We start from the raw sequence: 24,543 nt of genomic DNA, 5'->3' as shown, positions 1-24,543 counted from the left end.
TCCCCTAAAGATTCTTGTCAAAAAAATAACAAGCTCTTTTTTTGCCAGCTTGTCTATAGACTTTTGATTCAATCCTACATTTTTGTACTTCTAGGAATAACCTGCTTGTAGTATGAATCAAAAGTTTTTTTAACGTTACACCTCACAAATAATTTTTGGGCATTCTTCATATAGTATTGCCCCCGTATGCCAGCAATGGGCTTACCCACAAGAAAAGGAGCCTTTAGTGGGAGATGCTTACATTGGGAGGGAAGATAACTGCTGCAAAGTGGATGGACGTGAATTAGATACAAATTTCCTCAAGGGCGAATGTTCCTCTAGCAGCATTTTTAGCATCTTTGCCTAACAGAGAACAGGGAGCTGAATAAGTGGTAATATTCTGACGTCATTTTAAATGATCTTGGGGCTATCTCTAGTCACACTGTTTATGCAGTTTAAGGTCTGAAATGTAAGTGTTACTGTTATCCCAAGATAAGACACAATGAAATGGTGTCTGTAGCTGGTGAGGGTTATTTCTGTATATCAAATTATTTCATGCTACTAGGTTTTCAAATGGACTCTAATTAAATTAAACAGCTTTTATTTTTTTTCTCTTTATCACCAGAGGCAGATCGAGATTGTGTTGCAATTATGGGGAAAGATCTATATTTATAGTGTGGAAAGAATTTGTACAGAAGCCACAGTTGTCTCTCTGCTTGGCGTGACATTTTCGTTCTGCACTAATGTTCTGTAACCTTCTGGTAAGTAAAACAGGCACAAAGTATATACCGGCATTGTAAAGACAAAGCTACAGGTCTTTCTTCTCTTGTGTTTGAAATATGGTTACACTTGCTAAAAACCCTTTCTTTCTAATATGTCGGTGGTTAGAAGTTGAAAGCTGAAATTCACACTTACTGACATGAATGTGAGAGCTAGGTCTTCAAGAGAAATATCAGGTATCCTTGGCTGCAGCAGAAAAATACACAAGAAATACAATGCTGGTAATGTTTGCTGTGGAATTCCAATTACACTTTGACTTTCATTTGCTATCTTATACATTTGTATCTGAACATCTTATAATCTTTCATGTATCTGTCCTCAGAACATCCCTATGAAAAATTGCTGACCTATTTTCTCAGGAGTCACAGTAGAGATTGGTAAAAGAAGTTGTTCATAACTTTTCCAATATCAGCCCCGCATCAATTCACTGTTAACAAAGGTTACACTGGAAAATTGGTTTCCCCCAGCACAGAAACAACGCGATCGGAGGCATTCAGTATTGATGAAAGATGCTCTTTTTGCAACAGGCCTTGGCTAGGGATTTGTAAAGTCTGAGTTCAGTTTGTAAAATCTATTATGAAATCTGAGTTCAGTTTTGGCTCTGCCAGAGACTTCCTTAGTGTATGGTTTTGGACAAAGCAGGTCTTCCTTTGCCTCAGTTTTTCCATGTGTGAAATGCACAGCTCTATCTGATTAAGCACTTCTCATTAGCGGTCCAGATGCACTGGAATATTCAGGGATGAAAACTGCATCAGTTCATAATTGTGTGAATTCCAGCAGTGCTTTGCAAATAGCATTCAGACATACAAGTGCTGGCCTGGGAAGCCTGCCTATCACTGGGCTTGTCGCTTGTCACTGGGCTTTCTCATTACCATAATCAATACAATTTATGCCCAAAATAATCAATGAATAGCCATCGGGAGCTGTGTATCTAATCTTCTGCTCCAATTCTGATCACTTTTTTCTCTACTGCTTGCACTACAGCTTGCATTGTTATGAAAATGTCTAGAAGTTGAGCATAATAGAAGGAAAAAAAAATCTGATTCAAAGTTAAAGGTGTGGTCTCACTTAAGGTTTCCAGATAGCTCAGTTTATGCAGAAACTCGGTGTCTTCTCCATTATTAGGAAAGTCTTTTGTAATACATTTTCTAATACATAAAAAATAAGTTAAGTATAAATGCAGAACCAAGGTTCTTTGTGACTTTCTGGTGATAGCAATTCAGATTAAGGAGAAATGAGAATTAGCCACTGAATCTGTTGCAGCAAACAAATTATAATATTAAAATGTGCCCTTTTTTGCTTTGCTAATTTGTCTTTAACAAGCTGTGTTTTTCAGCCTTCTGCCAACGCTCCACAGTTTCTCAGCGAATCGCTCAGTGGGCAATGGCTGGTCAACTCTCAGATCGTCTTTTAACGGCAGGAGAGGAATGTACACCAAAGCTCTCCATAGCTGCATAAGCAATATACATGATCTGTGCACACAGAGAAGATTTGATTTATCCCAGCGGTGCCAGATTCTCTCTGTGTGTGCGGATCAGCTAAACTATCCATGTGCAGTCAAAAAGCCTTCATCCTGCTCCCTGTTTGGATTCAAGGAGCACTTTGCAAAAAAAGGCTGCTGGGGGTGGCTGCTACTACTTGCTCATCTAAACAAACACACTCATTATGCAGCAGGAGGGAAGACTGTGGTTCACCATGACAGTTCATTTACTCTGACACCTGAGGGACCATTTAGAAAGAGGGACATCAGAAGCAGGCTTTTTGCCCAGAAAATTGTCTCTCTGATATATGGCCTGCATTCACAGGTGGAGCATCTCTGCCTGAGGGAACGGATTTCTTTGAAGAAGAAAATGACGGTAGTTTAAAATGATTTTAGGCTTGGCCCGCAAAAAACATAGGAATCACTCACCTGATCTTGATGCAACTGATCTTTGGGAGCCCTTGTTCTTCTAAGTGTCTTGCCCAAAGTCTCATGACAACATAAAGTCAACACTGGAAGTAGGAGCTGTGTGTCCTCGGCAGCTGCTCTAACTGCTTGGCAGAGACACACCTATAGTTTGATAAACCCAAGGACGCCAAGCAGTAGCCCTGGAAGTGTGCTCCTGAGGCAGCCTCCCCTGTGTTTTCTGTTCAATGTGAATGATATGTGGGCAGAGTTGTAAGAGACTGGCTGGGTAAGAAGGTGAAGGCACTGGCTCTCCTTTTAACATCTGGAGACGAGGATACTTCCAGATGGCTATATGAGCTTTCCAAATAGAAGATTCACGATCATGTTCAACTAATTATTTGCATTCAGAGAGGTCTGGGACATCTTTCAAATGCTGCCTAGGTAAGCAGTAAATTAAAAATCAGTTAAGAATGAGAAGACAGAGGGAAATGATGCCAGGTGTGGAGAGCAGTGGTCTAGGTCTGTTTAAACTTGATACTCTGCCTGTCACACTTCATCTGATTGCCGGCTGCAAAAACAGTGTGCTTGTGCTCAGGGGCCTCAAGGTAGCAGCACTGTTGCATATCTGAAGCAAGAGGACACCTGAGCACTTGCAGGCAAAGTACTTCTTGAAGAACATCTCTCCTGCCTCATACCATTCATTATAGAGCCAGTTCTGTCCGCCCTTTTAACATTATTTCCCTTGCTGTGCATCCACAGGAGCTCTCCTGGCTGAGGATTTCCTAACCTAGACAAATCACTAATATTATGAATCCAATCTCATTAGTGTTATTCAGTGTGATCATTTTTATCACAGCTGTGCTTAGAAGCCACTCCCAAGTTCCTGGGTTTTTTATGCATACCCAGTAAATAACACCACCTTTCCAAAAACTGAATGTGCCACGTAATGCAGATGAAGCAGGTCACCAGTGCAGCATTTTGCATCCTGTAGTTTAGTCCGTGTAACTGACTTCTCATGTCAAGTCCTGGCCCCACTGAAATCAGCAGGAACTTTGCCACAGGCATCAGCTGGACAAGGATTTCATCTCTAATGTACTGAGTGTGATCCAGGTTAGTTAATGACACTTGGGTTTCATCTTCGTTCAGAGGGGCTGAATTTATTTATCTATCTGTTTATTTATTTTGGGTTTTTCTAATGAACAGGTGGCCTCTGATTCCTGACTCCTCTTTGTAATGAAGCCATTTGCAACTATGCTGCAGAATTGTTTACTAAATACAGTTTACCAAGCTTTTGGAATAAAAATTACTTAAGATGTCCAAGAGCTCCGGCTGGTGATATGCCTCATATGATCTGTTTTTCAGTAGTGGATTACAATTCCGAACACGACACTACTTATTCCACTCTGTGGAGTCTAATTAACTGTCAGAAATGCATTGTTGAAGGGATGATGGATTATACCAAGGAAAACATTAATGAAGCTCATTCCAGGCAGCCCACGTGAAGACCACAGCTGATGTCACTGGCTGCATGGAGAGTCCGTTCCTTTTGGTTTCCAAAGCCTCAAGCAGGGAGAACCTCAACTGCCTGTCAGTCCCACCCCATTAAGAGCCCATTAGATGCACCCTTTTCTTTCACTGTCATGATCAAGGTGGTTTTAGTCTTTGCAAGTAGCTGGCTTTACCACAGAAACAGACTGTGGAAAGTGAGCAATGACTGTCTAGTAGTCACATTATGACTTTATTATTCCTGACCTGACAGTGCTGCCTACTAGCAGAGCCACTAGTAAAGTGGCCGAGGTGAGAGAATAAACTATGCTTGGCAATACACGCTTCCTAGAAGGTCAGGACCTGCCTCCTTTTGTGGAGCTGGGAACAGCTGAAAAATCTTAGCTCTGAACAGAGCATTCTTTTCATGCTACCATGCGTATCCTCCCACCTCAGGTGAATGATATCCCGCGCAGTGACATCCAGCTCTGAAACTGTCATTCTGATCTGAGGCTTGTGTCTTCTTCTCCTGACCATGGCTTGAAGACCACTACCTGCAGTCTGGGACCAGTAGGCTGACACTGGTGTCTTCTTTCTGTCTGTGTGCAAAAATCTTGCAGGATCTGTTTTTCTCGTCCTCTCTTCCTACTGCACCATCCCCAGAAGAAACAGTACAGACCTGGTAGTGTCCTGCTTCCTCGCACAAATTGGGAAGCTATTTGTTTTGAGATCTTCCTGGAGAACAGTATTCCCAGTGGTGAGAGCTCCAGCTTCCCGGACAGCCTGATCCTCTCAGCAGGAAACTGCTGGAAACAGGGCAAAGAGCATCCGTTCATCACTCACCACGACTTGTCTCCTGCTGGCCAAGGCTGTGCCATCTGCTGAAGAGAGAAGAGCATTTCTCTCCAGCCACTTCCCAGCCTTCGGGTGCCAGTTCAAAGGCAACAGCAGTAAATGTGACAGCATGTAATTAAGTGGGAATGGATACCCATGTGAACCCAGCGGACAGGGTTGAACACAAGATGCTGGCAGAATTCTTCTCACCTCATCCTGAACAGATGGCACCAGATTAGCCCCTTTTTTTTTTTTTTTTGGTAACCTTTTAAATAATGAAGCAGCAACCTGGCTAAAAAAAGCCCCATCTGGATCATATAATCCTAATCTTCCTCAGGGTTAAGTGCAGGTTATCTCACTGTGGGCTGAGGTAAGAGCATGGTCACTGGCACACAAATTGCATGGCTGGAAATCGATTCTGTTAAGTGACTTTATTTCCACCCATGTTAAATCCGTTATTAGAAATGCTCCTTTCTAGCTGAAGATTTTGACCAGAAACCTAAAATAGTGGGTATTCCACTGCCACCTTTTATTTTTTTTACCATTAGTGGCGTTTCCCCACTCATCAAATCTGCAACAGGCTGGAAGAAAAAGGAAGAGCCTTACTCTAAATTTGGCTGAAATCACATTTTCCCAACCTCAGAGCTTGCAGAGGTTGGGTCAGAGAGTTGTTTGTGGGCTGTTCTCTGTTTCTACTCAATGGCTTGTCCAACTACTTAATTTAGTATAGTGGGACGCCCTGGGGACTGAGTCTAAGACTTCAGCCTTCCAGTTGCTCCTTCCAGTCTCTGTAGGACCAGCCTGTGAAAGGCTGTGGGTACCAAGAGAGGAAGGGGTTTAAAGGTGATGCAATAAAGTCTGAATAAAACTAGTGGGATTAAATAAAGCACAGAGAGGTTTACACTATCAGGAATTATATCCTATTAGACTACAGGATAATCCCAAGAGAGGTGGCAGAATGCAGCAGACAATTTAAAGGAAATTGCTTATACCAGCTTGTGAATACTGAAAGATAAAAGGCAGCAGATAAATTAATTAAAAATCGATGGTTCAGACATGCCTTGATATGCCTTTTACTGTCCCTGGAATTCACGAGGAGAGAGAACAGTACAAAGCGAACGGAGTAGCACAAGGGCAAGGCTCCTAGCATTTTTTTTGGCATCTGATTATGTCAGTTAATTTAAGCCAAAGACACTGCAACACAAAAAACATTCCACCAAACAAAAGTCTTATCTGAACAAGTCATTTTTCACCTTTTTTATGACTGCATTTATCAGACAATCTCTGAAATAAAGTTCACCTCACTTATATCTCATCATGAAGACTCAGCGTCTGCTGAAATGAAAGCAATTAATTGAGGTCTTTTACAGAGAGTCGCATTACTTTCTCTCATGCATCATTGAGTTAATTATTTAATGACATATAAATCCTAACGGTTCAAAAGGTCTGTGGCTGTGCTGGAACTACATTGCAAAGCTGTCTTTCATCTCTTCTCTTCTCACCGAATAGCAACTTCCACTTTCTTGTGAAGAAGCAGCTATCTCTTTGAAATATTGTTGTGGCAGCCATCAAAAGGTGCGATATGAAATGTTTATTCACACACAGATACCAGATATTAAATGAAATGAAACATATGTGATTGCCTGTTTGTTTGTTATTCCCCTGTTAAACCCTAAAGACATTTTCCTATCACTCTCTCTTGTTGGATTAGCTGTTGAATAGTACCCGTCTGTTTGATGTAGTGTGTTACTTTCATTAGATAATATTTCTCATTAAGGAAATATTACAAATTAATTAATTTGTAAAAAGACTGAACATTTTGTTAATAATGCTTTGGATTTATTTGGTACCTTTTATGTAAGAATCTTGGAGTGCTCTGCAGAACTGAATTAATTAATGATGAAGTTGCATTTTCTATCATACAAGTGTGATTTTGGCACCTTTGGGACTACACCTTTTTGTTTGTCCTTTACACAGGGTATTTGGACCCACCCCTGGAAGATGCTGGGTACCTTCATCACTGAGTGACACAGGAACTCACTGACTCTTTCATGGCCTTGGGCATACCGTGTTTTCATCTCAGCGTAAGTGTACTGACCCTTGTCTTGCAGAATCTTTCTAGGGATGCCTTCTGAGCCATTTTTCTGCGTTCTTTCACTGCCCAGAAATGTCTCCTTTTTGTGACTAGCTAGACAACAGTGAGAGTATGGTTTCTGCTAATGTCCCTGTTCAAGTGATGCAAGACTGCTGCAAAAATGGACTGGAAAAAGTTGAAGTCCTAGCTCCCAAAGTAATAGTAAATGCCCAGTATTCAGAATTGCCGTGTCACCTCTGTATCCTTGGCCTGAATGCTGCTGTGCGAGTGCTTTCCCCTTCTGTCCCTAAGTATGAAAGCTTCCTTGTGAACAGTTTGGTTTGGACATTTAGCCTGTGTTATGTTACGCTTTGCTAAGTACGTGAACAACATCTGCAGACAAACTGAGCCCACAGGCTGAGATTAGGCTTGACTTCGCTTCCAGTAGCAGGGAGATGCTCTGAGTTTGGAGACGTGTGTCTCATGTCCTGCTACCAAAAAAAAGTGAAAAAGCACAGGTGGCCAGTATGAGTTTCCCTGAGATAATTTTCTTTCAGCTGACACTGGCTTCTTCTTACTTGTAGCCATTTTGTGAATGGGATTGAAAGCCTCTGTTTCACAAAAAGAAATGGCTGTTTCTCAAACCGTTACTCTAAAGGCTAGAAACAATCATTCTTCATTGTAGACCAACCTTTATAATGTGTAAATTATCTTGTGTCCATTACAATCAGTTAAAAATCTAGCATAGATACATCCACTGTGGCTGGGGAAATTCAAACACATTTGCAAACATCCCTTGTCTGCAACAGAAACAATAGGCTGAGCACAGCTGCCTGGGAACCGCTCAGCCACCAGTGAACAGCTGCAGCTTTTGCGATGCCTGCTTTTCTGAGAGATGACATCTGTGAAGGTACTGTGGCAGGCCATCCAGACAGTTTTATGTGAGGAGAATACCCTCTACGTTGAAACGGTGCGTAAAAGCCCAGACACCTTTAGGAGCTACTCTGAACCTTTACCAAAGATTTAAAAGCGTTCTGGAGATCTGTCGAGGCCATGTCATGATGGCCTCGACGATGGCCTCGACGATGGCCTCATGATGGCCAAGACCATTACATGATCTTGGTAGCTCATCTCTTTTGGAGCTGCAGAGGCACCTTAATACACAGGTTGCATGGAATGGAAATTGAAGATGAAATGGGAAATCAGCCAAAGAAAACAGCCAAAGTTTCAATATGAAAAGCACCTGGAATTTCAAATGCCCACCAGAGCAGGATTTTTTCTAGTGCCAAGAATGTGTGCTAACATGGGGGTAAAATAGTGAGAGAAACAGGGCTTAGAAGAGGGTGGCCCTGAGTCCCTTCCAAGTTGGGTCAACCCCTGTGCTCCAGTACACATATTGCTTTGGGAAGGGGAACTCCAGCCGCACCACATTAGTGTGTCAGGGAGTCAAGCCCGCTCACCTGGAGCGCAGGGACTCCTCGGTTCACCAACGTTTTTGCAGCGCCTTTTAGTAAAGAGCTGTCACAGCCTAGAGGGGAGCTCTGAAAAGCCTTCTATTTAGGGACCATTCTGCATGTACACCGTCTGACATTTCTATTCCCTTCGCTAACCGTGCTGCAGGGGCCCTCCACATGAAAACAGGAGCTGCATTTCTCCAGTGTTCCTCCTTTCTGCAACATCTACTCCCTCCTCCCTTCCCTCGCCATCCAAAAATGAGGGCTTTCCGCAGCAGTCGAAATCACAAAGTACCGGAGAAGGATCTGAGTTTTCTGAAGTGTCTCACTCAGGTCAGAAGTTGGAAGAGGCAGTAAGAATCCAGGAAGAAATGCAAGATTTTTCTAGGTCATTTGTACCTACCTGAAAATGACAAGACACACAGGTATTCCTGCACAAATTAATGGGAAGAAAAGAAAAAATCCTCCATGGCCTGTGAAAGACAAAGATGCCATTTGTGAATTAAAAATCTTTGAAATGCCCATCTCTGGAGGCTGTGATAGTGTGTTGGGGAGAGGGATGCTTGCCCTCTGCTTACACTTTTTCCTTCACATTTGGTTTTACCCACTCTGAGAGACAGTATCTTTGGCAAGGTGGATTTTTAGTAGGATTTGTTAAGGCTCTGCAGACAAATTGAACCCTTCTTCTTCCACTGAAAATGCCAGCAAATCTCTCGCAGTCTTCAAGAGAAGTCTCATGCTTTAACCCTTGCTCAGAAAATTGTGAGGCAGTGATTGCCGCATCGGGACTGATTTTACAATAGACCGTTTTCCAGGGCATGTTTTTTAATGAAATACATTTCCAAGGACCCCTGCTATTAAAGAGATCAAAGAAAAAGCTTAGCTGGTAAAAAGGCAGTTGAAGACATACATGTCAAAATGAATATGAACAGAAATTAGCAAGGAGAGTGAGGACTACTGTGAAAATAATTCATATGCCTGATATAACAAGAGCTGTGCAATTTTATTAATTATTCCTAAAGCAGTTTTTAGGAAATACCCTTTTTTACCTACTTGCTTTCTGAGTCCTTGTTTCAGCCACAGCTAACAGGTTCTCTTTGGTTTCCTTTCCTCAGGGAAGGGCTGTAATGGAAAGAAAGAGGAGAATGAATTAAATAGATCCACTTTCAAAGTGAATTGTAGCTTTTCAGTTTCCCTAAACTCATACAAGCTGCCCATGAGATAAAGCTTTTGCATCTGTGGGAGAGAAACAACGGTATGGCCAGGCCAGGAGAACTACTTCCAATACATTTCAGCCACACTTCCTAAATTAAGTGTCTTAAAGATTCCATTTAGATTCTGTCAGGCAGTTTCTGGGTGTTAATTAAATATGGCTGATTATGGAAAACATATTTATGGGGATACCAGACCTGCTGATACCTTTAGGAGTATTTTATAACACATCCTGTTTAGAAATATTTTTTTTGCATTGATTTCTCTGTATCCTTTTTCACTTATTTTAAGAATATTATCATGAAAAGAAAGATATTTCTTTCTTAAAAGTTTTCGTGCCATAACTTCTAAATTCTCTGCTTCTTAGTGGGTGAGTAGGAGACTGCAGGTGATAAATCATAAACTCAAGTTAGAAATATTTAGACTGTGGAAATGTAGCAATTTCAATTAAAAAAGAGACAAACCAACATTTTCTTCTCCTTCGATTTGTGGGGCTAGACACACATTTTGTTGTGAACAGCCATATTTTTATTGTGAGTGGCAGCAAGTTAATAGTTAAAAGCTGACAGAGAGGATTAGAGATTCAGTGGCTCAAAATATTCGCAAAACCACTTTGTGGCTTCCCTGCAGGAAAAGCGTTCACGTAAATGCAACAAGTGTGTGTGGAACTCTGGCAATTTATCTTAAGAATATAGCTCCTGTTATTGGCACTGTGATGTTTTGCTGTCAGTAAACAGCTGAGATAACTAGCTCTTCTTTTGAAGCTTCTGCATAATTTCTGTCTTTCTGTGGGCAGAGGGGGAGTTTTTGCATGACTGTGATCTTACAGAGGGCTCCTAGCTTCATGTTGTGCTGAACTGGTGACGCTGCTCATGCTGGACCAGTATGTGAGATCCTTGCATAATGCAACCCTAAGGAATCTGTCTAAATAATAGTGTGTAATAAACCATACGAAGGACCTCCAGATTTGACTCATACGTAGGAGTCCAACACAGCACCAAGATTTTGCTCGAAACTATTAAAACTTTAGGAGATTAGGAACACACTCCAAAAGAACAGGAATGGCAAAACAAATATGATCAAAGCTCAAATAGATCAAATACAACTCTTTTAGGCTGGCATTTGCCCAAGGAAGTCAGATGAACAACCTGACTTTGCAAAAAGCATCGAAGGTCATCAGAGACACAGTTTAATGTTGCATCAAAGGCAGCGTGACCTGTTCCATAAGTACAGGTTCCTTGAACATCACGTTGCACTGCAGATGGCCTGGTTCTGAGTCCAGATGAGCAATGCAACCGGCTGAATCACACAGACAACTTGATATATCATCATTTGGCTTTTATTTAATACACAATAACATTGCCTCTAAGACTAAATTAATTGCACAGTAGTACATATGAGTCACTTAATTGTAATTGTTATTACCTTAATTTCTACAATTACAGTGGGTAAACAATGGTACTTCATTTTCCAAGTGATGTGGCTTACATTTATAGCACGTTTTCTTTCTACCTTGCGCATTTCTCATAGCAATTCTCTAGAAAACTGACATAATGTAAATGCTCCCTAGCAGAGGATTCTGAAGCATTATAATACGTTGTGTTAGGAACTTCCCCTTCAGCTGTGGCCACCTCCTGCGTGGGACATGGTCACTGATTAACACCAACTTGCCCCACTAGGCAACAACGTCAGCTAGTAGCTGAGGAACCAGCATCAGTAGCTTACAGTTGCTTGTCTTCTTCTGGTGGCTGTACCCCACAGAGAAGTTTATAAATCCATTGTGCCATCAGATTTATGGCTTTTCCAGACATTGTCCTTTATTCTTTTTTTTGTTTAATTTGAATGGTAAGTATATATTTTGTAGATCTCTTGGTCCTGGGTTTGCTTCTAGTAGATGTCTGAGCCAGGAGCGGAGTTTTCCTCGTGACTGAATGGGACAATGCCTTTCCAGCAGCAGAGCTCTACAGATGCATCACAGCTGCTGCACACGTGCAAATCTGTAAGAGGAGAGTTCACTAATAACTTTAATTCCTGTGCTCTCCCTTCAAGCTACAATCCTTTTAATTACAGGCCTGTAACATTTTTCAGTAGTTCTCACTTCCCAGCAAATAGTTTGGCTAATAGTAGCTGTATTGATGGACCCATCTACCAGAGCAGAGAAGGAACCAAAGCTCATAGATTTAAAATGAATGGAGTGTTTACCTGTACATCATTTTAATAGATGGTGAAATTCATTCTCATGATAGACCCATAAATGTCACTTTCTGTCTGCCACAGCAAAATACTTGTGTAACAAATGGCATGCTGCATTAATACCCAACAAGAGGACGTTCAAAGCAGCTTGACTTGCATTACACACGCTAATAAAGGCTCAACCTGGGATTTTTATTCATTCCGCTGGCTCAGGGAGCAGCAGAAACACATGGGTGGAGGTACAGCAACAAGGAAGATGAATGATATGAAGACAAATAAACCAGTCTGGCTTCCCAGAAATGATATCCTTTTGTTGAGCTTGGGTTTATTCCAGATGCTCTGGTAGAAACAATTCTTTTTTTTTCACCTGTAGCTCCCTCTTCAATTTATACACAACCCACTGTCAGTTTGCTCAGCTGGCCTATGCTGCAAGAAGACCCTGAGACTGATAATTTTCTTACATTCATCACTGGAAACAGACAGTCAGATCTCTGAAATCCCAGTGTCCAGGGGGGCAATGAAATCGAAGCCCGCAGACCGACTCAGGTGTGCATGGAAGAAGAAACGTAGCCCTTTGTTTCTTTACATCTTGATTTGCCACAGTCTTTTAGGACTGCAGCAGTGTCTTTGTGCCTGTCCGCACAGTACTTTGGACAATGTGGGCAGTATGCAAACAGTAAGCATCAAAACATAGTCAGCCTTCCTTTTGTTTTCCACTGTGTCTGTGCACTTTCTACCCAGGTAAACCTTTTCTCAGGTTCCCTTTGCTGGCTTCCCCTGAGTTGTGGGGCGGCACAGATACAAAACCAGCTCGTCAGCCTCTCCTAGGCTCAGGGGATGGCGTGCAATGTAGCAAACAGCATCACTGTTTCTCAGTAGGGAAACGACCACAATCACTGTACCAGTACTCAGCTCTGTTTCTGTCCTACTGCTTTAAAAAAAATGCTGTTTGTCTGCCTCACAAATCCATTCTGATGTCTTGGGAGAGGCCTGTGGAATTTCTGAAGGGTGAAACCAAAAGAATTCTTTAGAATTAAAAAGGTTTCTTTCGCAATAACTCAAAAACTATGTAGTTCTATAGAGATTAGGTCCTTTCTATACCTGTAAATCATCCATTAGGCTTTAATAGTGGATAATGTCTCGTATAAGGGATTGTAAAAGTAGGTTCAAAATGTAGAGAAAAATCCTCTTTTTCTCTTACGTTTCCCATGAGCAGCTGTCTCCTTGGTATTTTTGATGTACTCATCACTGTGTGATGGAAAAGGCTGGGTGTTTCATGAGCTATAAACAGCCCCACCACCGCTTTGTCTTTGAGGCTCATCCTAAGATAGAGGTCCTGTGAAAGCTTTCTTGAATCAGCCCTTTATCTCTCAAGAAAGGTTTTCATTAAAGATGCCTACCTAAAGAGAACACTCGCTCTTTGTGCCACCCAGCCTTTCCCTGGCAAGGTAGGTGATAAATTGGGAATGGGGATGGATTAGGAATCCCTCATCGTGGGCGCCCAAACTAATCAAAGTGTGATGCTTTCCTGATACTCAGAAACAAGATTAGAGCCTGTGAGAAGTTTAACAGGACCTGAGTGACTTGGTTGAATCATTTAATTCATAGAAAGCTGCTCCCTTCCACCCCCCACCAGTTTTCTGATATACCTTTGGTTTCATCTTTCCTCACTTCGGCTTACTTTCAACTCTGCTGTAATCTAAACTTTAAAAGGCTAGGACTTCTGCCATTAAAAAAATGCTGCAGCTGAGTTTCCAAGACCTGCTCAGCTCTGTCAGTCAATCTAAATGGTTAACTGGGCCTGGATGGACTATTTGCTAGTTAGAGTTTTCTGTGTTAGAGAAATGTTCGTTAATTTGCATCTTCCAATATAAATATCCCCTGGATACCAGTGCTAAAGCTACAAACCCTTTCACAGGAAGAAGCTGCTAGGGACAGCGCTTGTGTAATGCAGAATAGTTGTTCCCCTGCTTGCCAATTCCCATGATCAATGGCCATTTTTCTCAGTCCTGGCTACAGCTCAGGTGGCCCCGAAGCATCCAAAAGGGCAGTGTTGCTCAGTATTTGTATGGAGTCATAATCTTAGGTCTCCATCAGAAAGCCAAGAGCATCTGTTAATCTCTTGAGCACTGTCATTGGATCGGGACATACGGCAATTGACAGGCCCTCCGCGGAGATGCGATCTGAAGCCTTCATCTGCTGCTGTGATTTTCTCTTGCTGAGCTGTTGTGCGAATATGTTTAAGGCAAATACCCTTGCTCCACTCTGATGGCCTCTCTAGCTTTTTATGTGAGGAGAGTGGTAATTCCATAGTGATATTTCAAGAAAGCTGGTTCTCTGTATTTAAGAGCTTTGAATTGTGAAGAGAAAGGGAAAGTATAATCTTCTTATATTATCATTAAAGGCATCAACTAATCCTGCTGCAAAAGGTGTGATTTGCTGATCGGAAGGAAAAAATTTTTGCTGCATGGGAATACATATCACCAGCTAATGAATACTTCTTCCCTAGTTCCTCGAATGCTTATCTGTGTCTGATAAATTCCATATCCCTGCCTAGTAACACAGAATCCCCACATAGTAAATGCTATATCCCTTTCTCTAAATATTTTGGTTTTTTCACTGCTGTGTAAATTCTCTTTCTCTAAATATTTTGTTCTTTTCACTGCTGTGTAATTTCAGCCTGCGTAAAAACAACAAACTAATGATGCTGGGATATAAACGCGCTGCAGATCAGGCAAGAGGTAGCATAGTACGGTGGGCTAATCATCAGACTGTCAAGGGTCACACACTGACTTTTTCATTTTGCTGCTGACTTGATCTGCTGCCTTAGGCAAATCACTTCACCGCTTTCTGCTTCATGTTCTACCCATAGGGAAACTAAATATCAGTATATCTAGCTTTCATAGAATCATAGAATGTTTTGGGTTGGAAGGGATCTTTGCCCCACACCTTTTAAAAAAAGAAAAGAATAAAAGATCTGGGAAGAAGCATCTAAGCATTTAGTTGTGTGACAGTGATCTACGTCTGCCCTCTTGTCCATGGCAGGATGAAGGAAAGCCAACTCTTGATTCCTCATTTTTGCAGAGACACCCCAGGAAGCAAGCCCTGAGGTGGGACTCAGCCGTGCGAACTCCCCAGAGAGGAAGAGGGATCTGAGCAAGGTTAGTGAGCTTCCGGGCAAGGGGATTTATGGTAGAAAGAGATGTCAGTTTGCTGACAGTACATTTTTTTCCCCATACTGTGTTTTGCTACTATTACAGGTGCAAATTGGCTAGATTTACCTTGCTGCTGTGTGTTTACGGCATGCATCAAATTGGCTCTGCTGATAACATGGGCTCCTTCCCTTTCCTAGTGTCCCACGTCTTTGTACAGGGATCAACCATTCTCTGGGCCTCGAGCACTCAGTTCTGCAGTGGCTTCAAAAAAGTGTTCCATGACTTCGATGGACTTTGCATAAGGAAGAAATCTGAGATAAAATGTTGGGGGATGGCAAAAATGGTATTAATAGAAATGGAGTTTCAGGTTTGGTGCAGGTCGTACAGAAATGTGAGTCAAAGCCAAGAATGCCTGTAGAGGTGTGTGGGCTGGGGACAATAGCAGAGGATTTCATTCCAGGGAAAGGAGGTTTCACAAGCAGAAGGTATATACAAGCAAGCTGAATGCAAAGCGGCTATTCCTTAGAAGGCTGGAGGAGTTGAAGTATCTAATACGTGAATGAGAAATGTTATATTAAGAAGCCTAAGGCTCATAGGGAAGAGCCATTCTGCGACAATAGCTAGAATTGTCTTGGACAAGTGGGTTGACCATCACCAAGTGCAAAGATACAACCAGCTTCTGACATTGCTGTCAGCAGACTTGAGGTTTGCAGCCAGCTGGCAGCAGAGGGTAAGTCTCTTATTTTAACATTTATTTTGTGCCAGTGTTTTGCAGTGCATCTGAGTGATTGCAGCACTATTCGAGAATGAACAAAATTATTTTGGATTTCCTATTTCTTTTTTTTTTTTTAACTTAATGACTTGCTTTTAGTTAATGAAACATCCTGCTTCTTAGGAAAGAAAAGAATAGACCATGATTTCCAGCCAAATGTATACGTGTTTGCCAGTGCCTGTCAGCATAATACCCCATTAAAGTTTGTGCATGGATCTGGGTGCAGAAGGCTGATTGCAGGATCAGGACCTGGGGCTCTTCACTTGTCTAGCCTTTTTCACTTGTGATCTGGAATTTGAATTTAGGGCTTACTTGTTGGGCTTTTACCAAGATGTGCAAAAATGTCGATTACCATCAGTAACCTGGGTGGATGTGCCAGGAACTGAACTAGGAACACAGGGAGAGGAAACTTCCGGTAGCTTGGACTCTGCACCTCTATGCTCTGTGGGCTGGACACAGATGACTTGTATAATCCTGATTGAAAGCTGGGTAACAGTTGTGATTTGAAAGGAAAACATCCTTTGTTAGCTTTTGTGGGTTTTTTAAAAGCTTTTTTATCCCATATGTGGGCAAAAAAAAAGGAAGCACGCCTTCGGATAGCAACTGTACCTTGGAAACATTTTTAAGATCCCTTTAAATATAAGCTACAGCATATTTCTAGACAGTATGAACTGCTATTATATTAAAAATGTAGCAGTGGTTTTATGAAGGGGAAACATTTTTAATGCAAAAGTAGTGCTATTTAAAAATGAGTTGCTTTTATGAAATGGATGAGGTGGTTTTATTAAAAAAGACCATTTGGGAGGGAAAACTGTGGCTGTATTTCTGTCCTACAGTGTAAGGTAAATCTGCATTTTTTCCTCCACCCCCTTTTTTGAAAAGCAGGGGCTAAGCTCTGATCATTTGGGTTTTCTGTGGAGACAGTTAAGGCTCTGTCTGCACACACAAATGCTCTGCAGTTTTACGTGAAGGGTATGGTAGAAGCTGTGGGCAAAGGTAAGGTGTTTCTTTGGCCCAAATATAGACAGACCTTGTGGAAAACTGTGCTTAGGCAAAGTTTGCATTTAGGGTAATTGTAAATTCTTCCCCTTCTCCTCTGCTGTGTAGAAAATGCTGCGATAGCAAGTACCTAGAACTACAGGGTAAGGAGGGGAGCAGTCAAACATCAAATGTATCGCCACCAAGTTCAGGGTGCACCTCTCTCTCTGGGGACCACTCCATGTCACCATTGCTGGGATCATTACCAGGTCTTGTGTTCTGGCACCGAAGGGCTTTGTTGCACCAGCCCTGATGAGAGGATGGGACCTTGAGATGGCCCAGATCTTGAGCCACGAAAGTCGATATCATTGCTGATAGTTACCTGGCAATGAAGTCAGCACTGTATTCCTCCCGCAAGAGCCATGAAGCCAGATGCTTTGATTTCAGGCATGGCAAAATGCTATTCTTGCTGTTGCACAGAAAGAGAAAGCTGCACAGCAGGTAGGTGGTGCAGTTAAGGTGGCTGGCTAATGCTACCTGTGTGAGCCACAGGCTCACCCCTCCTGCCAAAGGTGTGCTTCTGCTTGAGGAGAGGAAAGCATTACCCATGCTTGGCCTTCAGCAGACGTGCCAGCTCAGTACATCCCCACAAGAGGATTGGAAACATAAACACTGTGTAATTCGGTTAAGTGGGAAGAGAAGGCAAACTCATCATAATAGCTCAAAATAAGAAACCCAAAACCAACAACTACCCCGAAAACAACAAATAACAGCTGCTTTTTGCAGGAGCAGCAACGGCCAATTTTCCTTCTCATAAAAGAGAGCAATGATGTGTGTCTCTCCGGGCGTGCTGCAGCTGCAGCCATCTCTCAGAGCACAGCTCTAACCAAGTTTCCGGAACAATATGATAGATTGTATCTGCATAATCTGAAGAATGCAGGATCCTAACCGAGCCGAACTGCTAACAGGCAATAAAGCCAGGGCACTAACACGCTCACCCCATAAAGCACCTAATCAGTTACCTTTATATTTCTACAAGTGCCCTGCTTATGGATATATTTTTGGTTAAGTATAATGCATTCGTGCGCTCTTTGAGTAATGGGGTTGAAACTATTCTAACAAAAGTTAGGGGAATGCATACTACCTCTGTCTCCTGACAGCGCTCCACTGTTCCCAGCTTCATCACTGTCACTTGAGACCAGCTTGCTGAACTGTGATTCATAATACCGGATTCTCATGTGCATTACCTGTGCAGTTTGTTTTCTCATTAAAAGTTCTTGTTCCTGGAATCACATTATTTTCCCACAATCTCTGTGTGCTTCTTTCTCCCCGCAACCCTTGTCTCCCGTAGTGAGTGTCACATCTTCGTGGTTGTGGGCAGAGGGAAAAAGCTTGGGAGTACACGCTCCAAAGATCAAAAAAAGTACAATGCTGGGAAAATCTTTTTTTTAAGTGCACTTCCTTGCATGAAGTTGTAAGCATAGAAATAACTATGTAGTTGTCGTACAGAACTGTGACGCAGATCCACGCTTAGTCAGAATGATCTTGAAGAGAGACTGTGGGTGGCACAGGACCAAAGGCGGATTTAAACTTTATTTTCAGAGGTGAAATGCCTCCTTTCCTAAAGTACGATCTTGGCTCATCTTAGGGTATGTAGTGACTTGGTATATGACCTAGAGAGATACTGCCAGAGAGGCAGCGCTTTACCAGTCCTATGGCTGACCTTAGGTGCTGCTTCCATGGTTCTGTTATTCATCCCAGGATATTTGTGTCCTTGAGCAGAGAAAGAAACCATCAGTCCTGTCACATCATCATCCAACAATACACTCCATGTAGGAACTCAGTCTCTGTAATCGTCTCGGTTTCCAGCAGCCAGTACTGCTGCAGTCAGTGTGTGCAAGGGGCCTGGGCTGTCAGAAAGCACCTTGTCTGCGATGAGCCCAGCGACATCCCCTACGCACTGTACATGTGTCTACAACAACACAATCGGCTGGAACTGAACCCTCCAGAAAACTCAGGTCTGGCAATTCCCTGACAGGGAGTGCAGGAGAGAAAGGACGCTCAGGTGCCCAAGGAAATAACTGCTGAATATACACAATCTCTCCTGACCTGAACAGCTGTGTGCTGTTGCTGCAGTCATATCACTGGTACTTCTCCCCATCCCAGTATCTTACTGTTTTGTCAAACTTTGCAAGAGTCATTCAGCATCTTTTTTCCCTCCACAAATCTTCAGTTTCTAGCTCTGCACAAGTATCTGAATATCTCAGCTTTACATTCAAATTAAGAACATAGTTATGTAGATCAACTGGTTGCAGATGGAGTGTGCTTCAGGTTAACTTTCTATAATTGCTGGAGTTGAAAGGCAAAGAAAAAACCCTCCTAGTTTTTGTTTTGTCTTTAATCATGCCTTTACAAAGTCAGTTTTGTGACTCCCTGGGGTTTAGCTGGATATTTTTGCATATCTAAGAGAGGCGGTGTTGCCTTCCCCCTTCCCTCTCCATTATTTATCTATTCCTTTGTGTCAGGTCCAGCTTAAGTTGCGAGCATTCTCTGGGCTGTGGTGATAATTATATTTATTCCTCTGAGATGGTTTTCATTGGGTTTGCAAACAAGACAGGGCTTCTGAGATCCTGCTGTCTTTGGCCCTCTGATAGCTTTTGAACCATTCGCAAATTTCAAACAAATTTCTCCAGAGTGTGTCAGTCTCAAAGAGAACTCAAAAGAGAATGCTGTTTTTATTACCCAAAGGGTCTGGCAGAATCCTGTATTTCTATAGGCTTCGTAAACATAGGTGGCCAGAGAAAAGGCTGTTAATCCCACTTCTGGGGGCTGCACTGTAAGGTCACCCTTTTTAGAAACCAGGATCTGTGTGGGAGACATCGCAAATGTCCAAGAACAGGAAAAGCTGCCTTGTGAGCGTGCATCTCGCTAAGCAACTGCGCCTAAACCTCAGTCCATTTCCATGGGGAATTCAGAGTGCTCTGGTTCTACTGCTCACAGAGTGACCTGAGTGTTAATAGGCTTATATATAAGCTAAATATTTAGCTTATATCTTTACATGGTGTTCCTTTCGCCGTTTAAGCAATAGAACTGACATCTGTTACGTTATTTGTTTTCCCCTACCCTGAGGAAGGAGCATCTGAGGACTGGAAGTGTTATAAATGTTGCTGTGTTTCAGATAGTGAAGGCAATGTCCGAGAGACACACCTTGCGTCTGGTATTTTTGAAAGTGCTGAACACTCTGATCCCTTCCCTTCCTGGAGACAGAGATGCTTCTTGGGTGCATGATTCAAGTTAACTTAATGATTTAGTCTCTTTTACATCTAAATGAGCTGGTACAGCATACCCTCTGGGATTAGCACAGATGACCTCATGTCTGGAAGAGCACAGTGCACCCTGTTCGTCTGCTTCTGGCAGGAATAAATGCACTTTCTGGATGTTTTGAGATTTGATTTTCAGTGGTGCTCTGTACTGAGCATCTTCCTTCAAGAAAAAGATGTGCAGAGCCTTATATGTCCAGTTTTCAAGGGATCAGGAGAGTCCCAGTTTCCTGCATGAGAAAAAGGTAGTCGCTGGATATAGAACAATTAATTTTAAATACTCTGTTCCTTTTAAATGTGCATCTAAACCAATGAGACACCTCTCTGAAAAATGCTGGAACCTCGTTTATTCGGCTATCTCCTTGACCACATTTCAGTAAACTCTGAGGGTAGAGAAAAGGCCTCTTTATGTGTGTGTTGGGAAGGGACTTGCACCCTTCCCCCCACTAGCCTTGCCACACAAGGACAGTCATTGCTCTTCTCTGTCAAAAGCTCTAATTCCTAATTTAGGAGGTAATTCTAGTGCAAATTAGTGCGCCTTGCAGATAGAATTAGAGTCTGTGTGATGATTTGGAAAATACAATCAATTTACTCCAATTGTTTGTACATGTCAGATCTCTCCAATAATGAAGAATTTACTCCTCGTGCATGAATACAAACAATGAGCTATTAGCCATGCGAGATGAGAGAGCCTGTCAGAAACAACAATCCCAAGATGCGATGTGCTACGTCTGAACATGAGCGAGGATATGACCAGGTCTGTGCCGTGGGTTTTCATGCAGCAGATCCTGCCATGTACAGGTTTGAAGCGCTCAGCATGTGAGGAGGGTGACGACTCCTCCTTAGGGGCTGTGAGACTCCAAGTTAGAGTGTGTCCGGTGCTCCTACCTATTTTAGAGCTCTTACAGCCTATCCTTTTGTTTCACATCCATCCAGGGCTCAGTAGAGGGTAAATGGAGAGTGACTGTTGATCGAATCCTTAATTTCTGGTCTTTTCATGGTCTGATCTAAACAGCTTTTTAGGAAGCAAACAATATGCATATTTCATGAAATTCATTTCAATGTCTGTTTAATTGTGAACGCTCTCTGTGAGGCTATGAGACACTGCTCCTTGTGACTCATTTGAGCTAACAAACAGGGAAACTGAGAAACTCATAATGAATTTCTGAGTGCTAAGCCTTGTTCAGTCTCCTGCTCCTCTCCCTCTTCCCTCAGAAGTTTCTCAAACCATAACATATGCAAACTTCCTGCCATGCTGCTGGCTACGTGGTATTTTTTACTGACTGTTGGTAATATGGCAGCTTGTAAAATGTGCTCAACCTTCATCCTCATTAGAGGTATGGCGGAGGAGTCCTGGCTGTGCCAGGGAAAGGCTGTTCCCAGGAGAAGGTTCCTTTTATCACCATGATGCCTACTGGAAATGGTGACTGCTTTAGCAGGGGCTCATGCTGGCTTCCAGGGCTGGAGGCCAGGATGCAGAGATAACCTCTATGCTGAATCCAGGTAGGAGGTTCTTGTGGTTGTAAACTACTTAGGCATGCAGATGTTTAAGCATATGTATCCTATCACTGGGGCCAGCCTTAATGCTCTGGGAAATGTATGAGATGGTAAAACCTACATTATCTGGGATTTAGGATGTTTGCTTTGCAGAACAAGGGATTAGAGAACAGAAAGCTGAAATGACCATCTGTCTGCAGAAAAAGGATCCTGTGAATTAAAATTTCCATGGTCGTTTTCCCTAATCTTCTTGACTTTATTTGATATCTGCTATCAGAGCTGATGTCCTTGTGCCCCAAACAGTAACACAGTTCATTTTCCACACATAGAAGTTTTCTTCTACTTACGTCTTTCTAGAAGGAGTTGCAAAGTAGCTGTAGAAAGCATTTCCTTATCTGTTGCTCTTGGAGTTTCCCATTGTTTGCAGCCCTATATAATCTTAGTGCTTCTAGCACCTTCTATCTCCAAAGAATGACAGCTGTGAGTGTGCACCTGGTTTTTGTATTGCTTCTACATGTAGTATTGAAATGCCTCTGGGGTGGAATGACTCATGCTGTTGAGCCATACCACTGCACAATAGAAGTAAGCAGTAATCCTGTGTGCTTATATACTAGTGTTGTCAATTTTTGCAATGTGATTGTGGATCTAATGGTATTTGATGTTTCTCTGTAGAGCCTCTGTTCCTGGAAACATAGGAACCTTGAGCTTTTGTTTTTAAATAAGCTTCTAGGCCTTGTGGCTATAGAGAAGAAATCTGAAAGTGTGTTAAAAGTGTAGCCTACAGATTCACAATCCAGAAAGCTGAAAGCCCCAAGCTTATTAATTTTAAATCTCATTATTTTTAAGAGAAAATTGTATTTCCCTTAAAGTAGCAGAGACATAATACCTGCAAAGCACCAGCAGATCCATGGTTCTGAGGTGGAGCTGTGTGCTGTAAAATGTGGAGGCCTCAGCTCACCTAACCGATACAGATATGCTTAGAGCCTGAATGAAATAAAGTTCTTTTCTTTGGTTTTTAAACCTTTCCTTGCTCTCATTCTTTGGTGGATGTAGGTCTGAAGACCGGGAGCTTGATTCTGGGTATCTTCAGCAAGACAAAGGAGTTGCTGAGCACTAATCAAAGCTGGCAAAATGGCTTGCAGTTGTGCTGGGATTAGCCTGTGCTCTCCAGAGCCTCACAGGTGTCTTCAGTGTGAAACACACAAAATAGATTGGGGTTCTCACCCTTGCGCAGGCCGTCTTGCAGCGTAGGAGTTAGATTTGTTTGCTGTACTGTGTGTTCTTTTTCTTTTCTTTCTTTCTTTTTTCTTTTTTTTTTTAATTTAAGCACAACCCAGCACCGCCACTTAGCATTTCCTTGTTTACAGCAAGGTGAGTCGTATTTACAGTGCTGGGGAATTTGTCAGGAGCTGCATTCTGCTCGTCATCTGTTTCTTCCCCATTTCAGAAAGCAATTAGCAGGCGGAGCATGTGAATAACAAAATGTGCTGGAAGGGGCTGTTCACCCAACTGTGCCGAACGAAACGGCTGCCTGTCAGTTGCTGCGAGCAACTGACGGCTCTGACACCAGGGTACAAACCAGGTCCTGTAAACAGGGATGCCCTGGACTGGCAAGTCAGCAGAGGAGAGAAGAAAGAGATCCATGTGAGATAGCAACTGGACTTTGGGTTGCTTGAGGAGACGGTCTTGGGACTAATAGTAGCCATTGGGGCATATAGTGTAGAGCTTCCTCTTTCCTTATAAGCTGATGAGTTGGGTGTGCAGACTTTTAGCAGTGTCCTTAGCTGTTACTATCTTAGAAAGGAAGAATAGGGGGAAAAAACCTCTTTTGTGATGACTTCTGTGACTTCAGATGCAGCCTGGGCTGAGACAGTGTCTGTTTTAGCCAGGGGAGAGCGAAAAGATGCAGGACAGTGGAGTAGTTCTTCATGGACATTTAAAAATAAATCATCTGCAAGTATAAGTTAATCTTTTACTTCAGTTGCATGGGATGTTTCACTGCCCTTGGAGTTATTGTGCTGAGTTTGGATGCTGGATTAAACCAGAAAAGTGTGAAGCAGAGGAATTTTAGTCTGCTTTAAGTGCAAATGTCTGTGTAAACTTAAACATGGAGCTGCTACGGACTTTTCCATTATTCATATATTTGATGTCTTGCTCTGAGAACGGACTTGGTATCTCTAAAACTCAGCCTCTCCTCTATATGTGTGGTTTGGGGGAGGGATGAGATTACCCCTCTTGTTTTAGGAAAGGAGCATGGTAAGCCTTTTTGAGCTGCCAGACTGAAATATGTGTATGTTCTTTGTCCGGAGCTGTGCAAGTCTCAGAAGAGTAGGTTAGAGGAGTGCCTGGCAGCTGGGAGGCTTGGGTTTCGTTACTAACCTACCCTGGGAGCTTGAGCACACTGCAGATCTAAAGCTCGCACTTCTCACGTTGCTTCATGGAGATAGGTCTCAGCAATGAAATTAATTTTTTGCGAAAGACTCTGTATTTGGACAGGCCACATTCTAAAACATTTTTATGTTTTTATGTTTTTATGCTGTCTCCCCAGGGTGAGGGACCAGAAGGGAAAGAAGGAGAGGAGAGGAGGGGAAGAGCATCCTCTATCCCAGGCATTTGGATACTTCCAAATCTTTTCCTTCCCTCACAGGTAGATTGTGGCGTCCTTCAGGTGAGTAGGTCGCCTGAAAAGCAGGCCCGCTTCATAAAGCTTTGCATCCATCCAGCTTACTATAAAATAATAATCATACCATTTAGAGTATGAAGCCCATCAGTATCGCCCGAGGGTAGACGTGCCCTTGAAAGGGAAAGTTAAGAGTGTTTGTTCGGAGCAAGAAGGCGTCAGGGAGGATGGAGCTGAATGCGGGCGACAGCTCCTGAGCCTGATGCTTTCTGACGGGCTTTGGCTGCTCCCTCCATCAGCTG

The 24,543-nt window shown here is 42.5% G+C and overlaps 1 protein-coding gene across 1 annotated transcript in view; it reads left to right on the top strand.

Moving 5' to 3' along the window:
* The first annotated feature begins 15,512 nt into the window (after positions 1-15,512).
* B3GAT1 (beta-1,3-glucuronyltransferase 1) overlaps positions 15,513-24,543 on the top strand; it is a 58,807-nt gene continuing 49,776 nt past the window's right edge. The window contains exons 1-2 of the mRNA XM_074561025.1: positions 15,513-15,784; positions 24,170-24,289. The gene's annotated coding sequence lies outside the window, so the exon portion shown is untranslated. The remainder of the gene's footprint in view (positions 15,785-24,169; positions 24,290-24,543) is intronic.

This window comes from Larus michahellis, chromosome 17 (assembly GCF_964199755.1).
Source record: "Larus michahellis chromosome 17, bLarMic1.1, whole genome shotgun sequence".
Classification (NCBI taxonomy): Eukaryota; Metazoa; Chordata; class Aves; order Charadriiformes; family Laridae; genus Larus; species Larus michahellis.
The sequence above is the reverse complement of the archived record's forward strand: the minus strand, read 5'-3'. Positions and strand labels throughout refer to the sequence as shown.